At 38.8% G+C, this 13,021-nt stretch overlaps 1 protein-coding gene and 1 long non-coding RNA gene across 2 annotated transcripts in view; both read right to left on the bottom strand.

The window, feature by feature from the left end:
• The window catches only part of Hdac8 (histone deacetylase 8), a 252,699-nt gene that overhangs the window by 65,596 nt on the left and 174,082 nt on the right, over positions 1-13,021 (bottom strand). The window lies entirely within an intron of this gene.
• Positions 10,749-12,372, bottom strand: LOC125343575. The gene is made up of 2 exons (XR_007209350.1): positions 11,499-12,372; positions 10,749-11,396 (listed from the first exon to the last, which is right to left on the bottom strand). It is a non-coding gene; the product is annotated as an uncharacterized LOC125343575 (long non-coding RNA).

Below are 13,021 nucleotides of genomic sequence, written 5' to 3'. Positions count from 1 at the left end.
GACTCAGCAATACAGTCCTGATCGATAGACAGGAGGTTAATTACTCACCAACTTTGGAGACTAAGAGGGTAAATGTGCAAACTCTTTTCCCCTTCAGTGGACTTAAGCCTTGGCTGTTCAGGCTGGAAGTGACTATAAACTGTGTTCTAGTTAAACCTTTAAGAGGACTGTGGAGGAATGGAACTGGGGGAAGAGAAACCCTTTGATTGTCTGCAGTCACATGCACTAGTAAAAATGCCACCAGGAGGAAACTAGGTCTCTTCTACTTGCTCAGAGGTTTCTGACCACCGTTCTGACCACCGTTCCAGATTGACCCTTCAGAGGCCCCCAGATGGCAAAAGTCTGCTTGTTTTTCTCCCAGCTGTTTCGACTTCAATCCTGTGTAAATGTTGGTCTGCTCAATGATTGAGCACATTCTTGATCACAAGAGAAGGCTGCTGATTCCTCTGCTCCTGACCTTGCTGGGGAAGAGCCACGCTGCCTGCCGCCTGCAGCCTACCCTTGCCTCCTCCAGGCAGGATGAGGAAGCCAGGGAGACTGTGTTCCAAAATGTGACAAGGTTGCTGTGAAGGGATGAGGCTGGTTTTTTTTTTTTTTTTTTTGGCCAGTCCTGGGCTTTGGACTCAGGGCCTGAGCACTGTCCCTGGCTTCTTTTTGCTCAAGGCTAGCACTCTGCCACTTGAGCCACAGTGCCACTTCTGGACATTTTCTGTATATGTGGTGCTGGGGAATTGAACCTAGGGCTTCATGTACACAAGGCAAGCACTCTTGCCACTAGGCCATATTCCCAGTCCCCGGATGAGGCTGTTTAACAGACTTTTTTTTCCCTTACACTTCCTTTTAAAAAGTGAACTGACAAAAACCTGTATAAATAAGCATTGAGGGTGTTAGAGTACTTGCCTACTATGTGTGATGTTCTACTATGGATTCAAGTCCTATTACTGCCATGAAGAAATTAGTTATATATAATTATATATATATGTATATATATATAATGTACAAGGTGCTGTTTTCTTAAATTTACATTGTGGAATGGTTAAATCAAACTAATGAACACATCCTTCATGCTGGGAGTGGGGAGATACTGGTCAGAAGGCATGGAATTTGCCTTCTGGGAGTAGTCAGTGGCAGGACAGGAGGAGACAGTTTGGGAGATCTGTACAGCACAGTGAGTATAGGCAACAGTCATTTATTAGGTAATGATAATTTGCTTGTACTTGAAAATTGCTAGGCTAGGAAAAATGTTAAATGTTCTAATTTTGAAGAGTCTCTCTGTAGGATTCAATCTAGTCTCAGGAGAGAATTCCTCTCTATCTTTTCATCCGAAATAGAATGGAAATGATGCAAAATGTTTCATATAGGAAATATTTCTGTATAATTTATCTACATAAACACATACAACATATGCTAGTTATGGAGCCTAATAAAAGAATAAATACCTGTGAAGCTACCATGATCAACAACATTGATGTTCTCTTCTTGCCCACACCAACCCCACCACTCTGCCTTTTTCCCAGGGGCACTCACTCCTAGGAGTTCCCCTTCATTTATTCAGTCTTCTCACATATATGAGTATCCCTAAATAATACTATTTTAAGTTTTGCTTGGTCCCAAACTATAAATATTGGCATCACACTTCTGTTGTACATAATTTGATTTCACACAAAATTATGTCTCTGGGAATTTTTTTCTGTATTGTCTATAGCAGTGGCCCTTTAATTTTCATTGCTGTCTAGTATTTCATTATATTGCAAATATCCTCGAATATTTGATGAGCACCTGTTATTTCTAGTGTTTTTCCTATTTTGAACAATGTTGACATAAGTTTTATAGTACACAATGTAAGTATGTCTAAGGTATACCTTTAGGAATGGAATCAATGAGTCAAAACATACTCACATATTCAAATTTATCAGTGAGTGACAAATTATTTCCCAAGTAGGCCATTTATATACACTTTCACCAGAAGTCTAACTTTTCCATATCCTCAATAACAGTTAGCATTGTTTAAATTGCATCATCTTATCTGGACATGGTGTTATACACCTGTAATCTCAGTACTCAAGCTGAGGCAGGAGGATTATGAGTTTGAGCCTAGCCTGGGCTACATAACCAGATGCTGTTTCAAAATAAAAATAACATTCTCCCCTCACTTCCATCTGATGAGTTGAAATGGAATGCTTCCTATTCATTGTGGGTCTTTATTTGCATTTCTCTGATTACTAATGATTCCAGTTTGCACACCTGTTCAGGTTTCCTCATCATTTAGATTTCCTTTGCTGTGAAAGGCTTCTTTATACATTTTGCTTATTTTTCTTATGGGATGTGCTTTCCTATGTGTTGACATATCAACATTTGCACATTCCAAGTATTGAACACAATATCAGTTAAGAGAAGTACTAAATATATTCTTCTATTTCATTGGGTTTTCACTTGATGGGTTTTGATGTCATTGAACAGTAGTACATCATTTTCATGCAAATGTTCGTACAATTCTTTTCCTCTATGGCTGGTGCTTTTTGTGTCTCTTTAAAGAAATTATCACCTATCTCAAGATCACAGAGCAATCTGTATCAGTGTTTGTTTTTTTGAGGGGGGTGGGAATGGTCTTACTGACATTGAGGGAAGGTCTGGCTCTGACACTGTGGGTCACCCCGCTCCATACCGTGGGCAGTGAATGATGTTAGCACTATTCTTATTTTTTCCCACCAGTTTGTTTTATTATTCTTTAATGTGTTTTATTCTTTTATATATTTCTGAATTTGCAAAAATTGCATAATGTTATTTGCAGGTTTTGTTTTTAAATTATTATCTTTAAGTAGTTGTATAGAGAGGTTTCAATTCAACATGCCAATATATGATTATAATGCATTTTGATCAATGTCATCACTGTTTTTTTATCAAGCCAACCCATTCCTCTACATTCTCAAATATTCTCTGGGTAGAAGTACTGCTAGTGAAGATCAACTGAGCTATATTTTCTTTTAAAAGTACTGAATATACCCAGAATTGAATCTTGTATTGGTGTGAGGTTGCTAGGACAATTTTCCCAACATCACTGGTGAGAGTTTATCCTTTCCTCCATTGATCTGCAGTGCTACTTGTCTTTCATCTATTTTCCAGGTAGCTACAGGCCTATTTGGCCTTTTCTGTTCTATTCTACTAGCTTATTTGTCTACTCCTGCACTCATATTACACTATGTTAATTTCTACAGTTGTCTCAAAAAATCTTAATATATGTTAGAGTAAATCCTTTCTAGTTTGGTCAGAAAGAAATACCTTGGCTCTTCTTTACATGCTCATATAACTTTTAGAACAACACCAAACTTGCCAAATTCCATGAAAAAAAAACCCTGTGTGATTTTAACAGGATTCACAGTGGCTGTACTGATTGCTCCAGACTATATACTTTGCAATATTAAGTTTCTCTACCTAGGAATGGGAGAGCTCTTTATTAAGGTAATTACTAAGGTGTTATATAGAGAGGTTACATTTCATAAACCAGGTAATGATTGCATTTCTTTATGTCACCCCTTCTTTTGTTTTCCCAGTTTCCCTCTCTTGTCCCTGCTCACAAGTTACATAGTTCATTTTCTACATAGCGTATAGTAAATAACACGATTGCATTTGTTCACCCTTCCTCACTTCCTTTCTTTTTTTTTTTTTTTGGCCAGTCCTGGGCCTTGGACTCAGGGCCTGAGCACTGTCCCTGGCTTCCTTTTTGCTCAAGGCTAGCACTCTGCCACTTGAGCCACAGCGCCGCTTCTGGCCGTTTTCTGTATATGTGGTGCTGGGGAATCGAACCTAGGGCCTCGTGTATCCGAGGCAGGCACTCTTGCCACTAGGCTATATCCCCAGCCCCTCCTCACTTCCTTTCTATACCTTCTTTCCCTCTCTTCCCCCCCAAAACTCCAAACACCTGTTCCTTTCAATCAAGGGTGGTGTCACACGTCCAATTCTTGCTACATGGGTGCTGTATCACTGAGCCATGAAAACCACTCTTTTTTTGCTGGTAATTTTTGAGATAGGGTCTCACTTCCTGCTTGAGTATGGGCCTGACTTTGCAATTTTCTTCTTTTTTGTTTCCATCTGTAGCTGGTATGACAGTCGAGTGCCACCATGCCCTGCTTCTTCTGTTGAGATGGAGTCCCACAGAGTTTTCTGCCTAGGCTGGCCTGGAACAGCAATCTCCCAATCTCAGCCTCCCAGGCATTTCCCAAGCACCTAGCTACTGGTTGAGGTGGGGGAGGGCTTCTTAAAATTATTATTTTTTTGTCCAGGCTCACCTTCAAGTGACTCTCCCAGTCTTAACCTAGGATTATAGGTGTCATCCACCAGAGCTCAGCTATTTTTTAAGTTTTTAATTTATGGAAGGTTAAACTATTATTTTGAGTTCATTTGTTTTTAAATTGAATGACAATGTGATCTTTTTAAACAGTAATTTACAGCTACAAATTTCCCTCTATGTACTGCTTTAGCAGCATCATTCTGGTATTTTGTAACTTCATTTGTATTCATCTCAAGGAATTTTCTAATTTCTTCTTTGACATATTATTTAGGAACGTGCAGCTTAATTTGTAGATTCCTCAAATTTCCTTCTGTTACTGGCTTCAACTTTCATTCCACTAGACCGGAGAACATGCTTTGCATGATTTCATTTCTTTCATTTGATGGCCTAGACTATGGAGCATTCTGGAGAAGGTTTCATGAGTATATAAGAGGATTCTTATTCTGTTTTTCTTCTTTTCTTCTGGTGGTACTGGAGTTTCAACACAGGGCCTTGTGCATGGTAGGCAGGCACTCTACCCCTTGAGCCATACCCCAAGTTTGGCTTTAGGTATTCTCAAATGAGGTCTTTAGCTTTTATCCAAGCTGGCCTTTGATTGTGATTTTCCTGCTTCTAATCCTCCAACTTCTGCTTGTCACACAGAGGAGATTACTGGTATGGGCAATGATGCAATTTGTCTTTTGAGATAGAGTTTTGCTAATTGTCTAGTCTGAGCTTGCCTCAAACATTAATCCTTCCATCCCTACCTCCTGTGAGGCTGAGATTATAGGTGTGTATATTCTGCGTTTAAGTGGAATGTCCTGGAGGTCTGGTTAGTTTATAGTGTTTCTCAATTTCTCTATTGCCACTTATTATGCCATTATTGAAGGTAGGGTATTGAATTCTAAAATTATCTTTTCATTATTTTCCTGCTTCTCTATACCACTGTTATTTTATCATGCATGTGGAGACTCCACTGTAAAGCATGTTGTAGTTGTTTTATCTTCTTCTTTTTCCTTTTTTTTTGCTGGCCTGGGGCATGAACTCTAGGTCTGGGCACTGTCCCTGAGCTTCTTTTGCTCCAGGCTAGCACTCTACCTGCCACTTGAGCTGCAGTGCCATTTCCAGGTTTCTGGTAGTTAATTGGAGATAAGTACTGCCTGGACTGACTTCAAACAGAGATCTTCTTCAGATCCCAGCCTCCTGAGTAGCTAGAATTACAGGTATGAGCCACCAGTGCTTGACTATTTTATCTTCTTAATAGACTGATTTTTTTTTTTAGTGTGTGGCGCCAGTCCCAGGGCTACAACTTAGGGACTGGGCAATCTCCCTGAACGCTTTTGCTCAAGGCTAGTGCTCTACTGCTTGAGCCACATAGTCACTTCTGGCATATTTTAGTGCTTAACTGCACATACAAGTCTCATGGGTTTTTCTGTCTGGGCTGGCTTTGAAATATGATCCTCAGATCTCAGCCTCCTAAGTAGCTAGAATTACAGGTGTCAGCCACTGGTGGTCTTTCAGTCTATGTTTTTGTAATAGTATAGCTATTCTATTTTTTATGGTTATGGTTTGTTTGTTTTCTTGCATTCTATTTGTATCTTTTTGGAGGTGTTTGATTGCTAGCATTGCTTTTAAATAAAACAGTTGGAGGGCTGACAGAGTGGCTCCAGTGGTAGAGCATCTGCCCAGCAAACATGAAGCCCTGAATTAACCACTAGTACCATAAAATATAAAATAAAAAGAGTAGTCTGACAATATCTCCTCTTGAGTGGATTTTTAAATTCATATTTAGTATAATTGATACACTGCTGTTCTACTTTTTATATTTTATCTCCCACATGCCATTTTTGTATTTTTATTTTTTTATGTAACTTTAAAAGCCTTTTCACAATCTAAGACTAATTTTTTTTTTTTTTTTTGGCCAGTCCTGGGCCTTGGACTCAGGGTTGAGCACTGTCCCTGGCTTCATTTTGCTCAAGGCTAGCACTCTGACAGTTGAGCCACAGCGCCACTTCTGGCCATTTTCTGTATATGTGGTGCTGGGGTATCGAACCCAGGGCTTCATGTATAGGAGACAAGCACCCTTGCCACTAGGCCATATTCCCAGCCCCGTAAGACTAATTTTTGAATTATTTTCTTAGTGGCTTTTCTAGGGCTTACAGTATATACCTTAACTTACTAGATTCATCTTTAGATTTATGTTGACTTAGTTCCAGTGAATTAGAGATACTTTATATAACTTAATTGCCTCTGTCTGTGTGTCTCTCTGTGTGTCTCTCTCTCCTCTGTCTTGCTATTACCAGGATTTGAACTCAAGGTTTGTATTCATTTGGTTTTTTTTTTTTGCTTGTGATAGCACTCTACTCCTTGAGCCACAACTCCAGCCCAGCTTTTTTTTTTTTTTTTTTTTTTTGCCAGTCCTGGGGCTTGGACTCAGGGCCTGAGCACTGTCCCTGGCTTATTCTTGCTCAAGGCTAGCACTCTGCCACTTGAGCCACAGCGCCACTTCTGGCCATTTTCTGTATATGTGGTGCTGGGGAATCAAACCCAGGGCCTCATGTATACAAGGCAAGCACTCTTGCCACTAGGCCATATCCTCAGCCCCCCAGCCCAGCTTTTTTGATGGTTATTTTGGAGATGGTATCTAATGATCTTTCCTGCCTGAGCCACTGGTGCCTAGCTTCTTCTTTGTTTACTTGTTATTGTTGTACATGCATATACATATGTGTGTATATTATGAACTTAATGAAACATTGTTATAATGATAATTTTATGCTTTTCAAAGGGAATCTCGAAGCAAAAGAGTGAGTAAATATGTTGAGTGCTGTCATGATATTCTTATTTACACTTTGCTTGTTTTCATTTCTTCCTGAGTATACAAGTTACCATGTGGTAACAACAGAAGTTTGCCCCTCCTCCTCTAACTTTGTGTTCTTATTATTAATCAGATTCTATTTCTACATGTTTATAATCCTGACAGTGCAGGCATATTTATATTGTTTTATTTAAATGCTTTTTTAAAAACCAAATGAAGAAAGAGGAAGAAATAAGCAATTATATTGTCTTTCCTAATTAACCATGTAATTAGCTTTCCTTACATTCTGTTTTTCATGTGGCTTCAAATTACTGTCTAGAGTAACTGGCTTGAATGCTGAAGAATTTAATCTGGTATTTTTAAAGAAGCTGTGCTAATCATGTGTTCTCTCATTTTTAAACAATAGGATTGCCTTGATATTTTGCTTTTCAGTTTTACTTTTTCATTTTTAATTAACATATAATAATATTTATGGAATAGTGTGAGATTTCAATACATGTATATAATATGCATCAATCCAATCAAGATAATTAGCATTTTCATCTACTATAATTTCTTTATGTTTCTCATATGCAAGCTGCTCTCTTTTAGTTCTTCATCGAATATATGTTAGGTTACTATGAATTGTAGCCACTGTATATACTTGCAGAAGATAGAGTTATTTGTTCCCATTATTCAAACTCCCCTCTTTCCTCTGTTCCCCCTATATTTCCTAGCCTTTAGTGATTATCACTCTATTTTCAGATCAACATTTTAAGCTTATGCACATGAGAGAACATCCATCATTTGCTTTTCTGTGTCTAAAGTTTTTCACTCAACATGTTTCAGTCCCATACATTTTGGTGTAAATGATAGGATGCCATTCTTTCTATGGCTGACAGTGACATCTAGATTGTTTCTAGATAGTGCTGTAATATCCATGACAGTGTAGGTGTGTCTGATACACTGATTTAATTTCCTTGGGATTTATATGCAGAGTAGAATAGCTAGATCATATGGTGGATCTAGTTTTAGTTTTTTTGTGAAGCCTCCATATGAGTCATTATAATGGATGCACTAATTTGTATTCCCACCAACAGTGTATAGGAGCTTTCTTTTCTCCATATCTTTGCTGGCACTTGTTAATTTTTCTCTGCTGTTAGTAGTCATTCGGATTGGTATAAAATGATATCTTCTTGTAGTATTTTTGTTATTGTTGCTCTGAGACTGGGTCTGGGTTTACAGCTCAGGCTGGCTTCAAATTCTTTGATCCTCCTGCCTCAGCCTCCCAGGTGCTGAGATTATAGGCATATAGTAAAATGCCCAATTTCATTGTGATTTAAATTAAACATATTCCAGATGGCTTATGATCTGAGTTATTTTCATATACTTGTTGGCCATTTGTATGTCTATTCAGATCATTTAGTCCATTTTACATTGGATTATTGGTTTTTTGTTGTATCTCTTACTTCCTTATATGTCCTAGATATCAATCCTTTGTTTTCTCAATCTGTAGGTTATCTCTTTACTATGTTGATTATGTCATCTGCTGTGCAGAAACTTTCTGGTATACTATAATCTCATTTGTCTAGTTTTGCTTTTGTTATTGTTTTGGGTATCTTATAGGTAAAAAATTCACTACCAGTGGCTTTAAATGTTTTCTCAATGTTACTTCTAGTAGTTTCACAGCTTTCAGGCCTTACTTTTAGTGTTTAATCTATTTTGAGTGGAGATTTTTTTTTGTGTGTGCCTGAGGCTTGAACTCAGGGCCACAAGCTCTCCCTTAGCTTTTTTGCTCAAGTCTGGTACTTTATCACTTCTGAACCTCTTCTGGTTAATCAGAGATAAATCAGATTTATCTGCCTGAGCTGGCTTTGAACCTTAATCCTCAGGTCTCAGTCTCCTGAGTAGCTAGGATTACAGGAGTTGAGACACTGGTGCCTGACTTGAGTGGATTTTTTTCCTTTTTTACAAAGAATGGCAGGGCCCTTTTATTGTCTTGCATGTGAGTATCCAGTTTCCCTAGCATTATTTATTGAAGAGGCTGTGATTTCTCCAATGTACATGTTTTGGTGTGTTTGTCAAGAATCAGTTGTTTGGAGACGTGGATTTTTTTGGGGGTTCCCTGATTGGGAAACAAAGAGACATGTGGATTTATTTCTGGGATTTTTATTTGGTTATATGTACATTTTTATGTCAGAAGCATGTTGTCACAGTTTCAACAGGGCTGGGAGTGATGAGAAATACAAGTAGCCTGCCACTCCCTAGGAAAAATCATGAGCTCCAATTGGGAACTAGTGGGAGAAAGTCAATTTTGTGGGTATACCTGCTTGGGTAGTGCTTTTGTGAAGCACTTGTTGGGATTGTGGTAAGAGTAGGTCAGCGCTTAAATGTCATTTTCATTGTCTTTTCTAAGATCCACTAGGTTTTTCTTGAATAGGTGTTTTTCCATTTACTTTGTGCCCATGGGATGATTTCCAGAGATTTTAATAATTGAGTTTTATTTTTCATTTATGGTTGTCCTTAGTAATCACCAGCACTTATATTGTTTTTGGAGTGGTTCTTCAGAGACAATTCTGCAAGTCATTCATTCACTTACCCTCATTGTTTACATGGAGTTTTCAAACAGCCCCCTAGATGGTCTTCCTGTTCTCACTTGCCCTTAAGTTTATTCTAAGCTGGGTGCTAGTGGCTCATGCCTGTAATCATAGCTACTCAGGAGACTGAGACTTGAGGATTAAGGTTCAAAGCCAGCCAAGGCAGAAAAGTCCATCGGGCTCTTATCTCCAAATAACTTCCAAAAAAAGCTGGAAATGGAGCTTTGGCACAAGTGCTTAGAGCACTAGCCTTGAGCAAGATAAGCTCAGGGATGGTGCCAAGGCCCTAAATTCAAGCCATGGGACTGGCTGGCGTGCACACACAAGTTGTTATAAAGTTTGTTCGAATATATTAGCTAATGATCTCATTCAATGTAAATCAGATTAAATCTCTAGTTAACCCCAAATACCTTAACTGTTTCCATTTCTCTTAGAGTGAAAACTTCAAATGGTCTACAAGGCCTCACATCTGTGACTGCTAGGCCTGTAATATCATCACCTACAACTCTTCTTTTGTTTACTCTGTTCAAGTCATACTACTTCCTTTGTTGGCTGTCCCCCAGCTCAGGCACACTCTTGGCAATGTGCTTTTGTGATTTGGGTATTCTAATTATACTAATCCTATACAATGATTTGAGAAGTGTTCCATTTGGTCCTACATTGTGGGAAATTTTTATAAGCCTAAATAGATTCTTCCTTCATTATTTGGTAAACTATTGACTTACTATTCTCTTTTCTTGAAAAATATTTTAAATTACAGATTGAATTTCTTTACTGGCTATGTAACTATTCAAATTTTCTATTTCTTCTTGAATCGTTTTGATAACATTTTCTAGAAATTTGTTCATTTGGTTTACATTATTAACATATGGATATGAAGTGATTCAAGATTCTGTTAGTAAGATCTTAATCTATTACATTTGCAGGAATTTCCTTCTTTTCTAATGATGTAATAGAAGCTTTAGCTTTTTGTATCAGTATTTTCTCAGAAATTTAAAGTAACATTTTGATTTGTCTTTTTTTTAGGGGGGGCAAGGGTGCCAGTACTGGGGCTTGAACTCAAGGTTTCCTGTTTTTGCTTACCTTTTTCTGCTCAAGGCTGGTACTTTACTACCTGAGTCACACTTCTATTTTCAGCCTTTTTGCTGGTTAACTGGAGATAAGAGTCACTTGGACTTTACTGTCTGGGCTGGCTTCAAACTTCAGATTTCATAGCTCAGCCTCCTGAGTAGTTAGGATTATTGGCATGAGCCACTGCATCGTTTTGAATACCTAGTTCTGGTTTTGGTAACATTCTCCAGATTAGTCTCTGTCTGAGACACTCTGTAGATACCTGCTATTTCAGGTTGTGCTACCTCTATATGTAACTTTATAGACACTCTGATTTAAAGTCTCATCTTTCACTGGATCATTGTAAATTCCTTCACAATTCTACATTCAGACTACCAACTTCAGTGGAGCTATCAATTCATCAGTACCTAAAGTGATCAATTTACTTTCTCTTTTAAAGATTTCTACTGGATCCTTGTTGCTTAGAGAACCTTGTTTCAGTTCCTGTCCTTCCAGCCTCCCTTTCCAAAATGTTTTACTACCTGTTCTAGGCTCCAGCCACACTAAATGTATCTATGTAAGTGTGCATACATCTGAAAGACCAATATATGCTTGCAATTATTTTCCCAGGTTACTTCTGCTAACAAAGCCCTTACTCCTTTCTTCAAGTGGAGAACATTCACAATGTCTTTTTCTTCTTCTTCTATATATGTGGTACTGAAGAATTGAACCCAGGGCTTCATGTATACAAGGCGAGAACTTTACCACTAGGCCATATTCCCAGCCCCACAATGTCTTTCTAATCAATTCAAATGCTACTTCCTCTGTGAAGTCTTTCTGGATTCTTTGCTGCTACTTCCTATGTGCACTCCAATGTTCTGCTTACATAGCTCCTGTAACCCCTAATACATTGCATTGTGATTATTTGATTGCAGGCCTGTTCCCTACCAAACTGCAAGCTCCTTGAGAGCAGGGCCCATATACTACTGATTTTGTTCATCCATAGGAGCTAGCACAGTGGCCAACTCACAGGGTGTCCTTGATCCTATTTGTTGAAATAAAGAATGAATAGCTAAAATGACTACTATATAACCATGCTACATAAGAAAGAAGGACAGAATTTCACATGTAATGCAGCTAGCCTCCTGGGAGGGGCAGCTAGGAAAGTACTGAAGGTGTGGGTGAGGTCAGAAGGGGAGACAAGAGCAGACAGGAAGAGTTGGGTGGATCTTGCTGAGGAAGTGCTGGGAAGCCACTGCCCAAAGTCTGAGTTTCCATGAAAATGCATAGGGAGTTGCTACAGGGTTATTAGAAATACAGTTGAAATGAAGCCATAACAGATGACCTGCATGGCAAGGCTGGAAGGAGGTGGTGAGGCTGGTGGACAGGCAGTCAAAGGAAGCCAAGGCAGCTTGGGCCAGCAGGGGGGAGGTGGGCTGTCAGGTGTAGGGAAGGGCTGGGTTTGGTGAATGATTGCATATGGGAAAAGACACAATGGCAATGACCATGGCTGACGCTTAATAAAAGTAGAGTAGATACAGAGAATTATTTGCTGGTGCTTAAAATAATTAGAATTTAACTATAGTATAAAATGTTTTCTTTGAATTTAGGACCTTGTCCTTGGTAGGCAGGCACTCTTGCTGCTTGAGCCATGCCTGGAGTCCTTTTTGATTTTTGAAAGAGAGTCTTGTTTTTTGACTGTGCCAGCCTGGACTGCAATCTTCCTATTTATGTTTCTCACATAGCTGGAATGACAGGTACATGCCACTACACCCAGCCTTTTCTTTTGAGATGTGGTTCCTGGGAACTTTTTTTGCCCATGCTGGCCTGGAACCAAGATGTTTCCAATCTTAGCTTCCTTTGTAACTGAGATGACAGGGGCATACCACCAAAACAAGCTAAAAATGATCATTTATCAATCTGGCTGCTTGGCCTTAGTTTTATATGCAGCAGAATGAAGAGGTTTCACATTCGACTGATCAACAAATCTATTAAATGTCAAATTATTGCTTAAAATACTCTCTTCATCATCACTGCTATGACTCTAGCAAAGGCCCCCATCAGTTGTCACCTGGATCACTGTACTAGCCTACGAACCAGTTTCTGTGTGCCTTCTCTGTCATATACAATCTGGAAGACAACAGTTGGTATCATCTTTTTAGAATGTCAATTAGGTTATAATCATGTACCATATGGATCAGCCACAGAATGGACATAGGATAGTGGTCTCCTAAGATTATAATGGGACCAGAAAAGTCATATTTCCTAGTGACATCAGAGTTGTCCTAATGTTAGAGCGCAACACATTGCCAC

Source organism: Perognathus longimembris, chromosome 28 (genome assembly GCF_023159225.1).
Source record: "Perognathus longimembris pacificus isolate PPM17 chromosome 28, ASM2315922v1, whole genome shotgun sequence".
NCBI lineage: Eukaryota > Metazoa > Chordata > Mammalia > Rodentia > Heteromyidae > Perognathus > Perognathus longimembris.
Note: the sequence above shows the minus strand (reverse complement) of the source record. Positions and strands in the feature narration are given on the sequence as shown.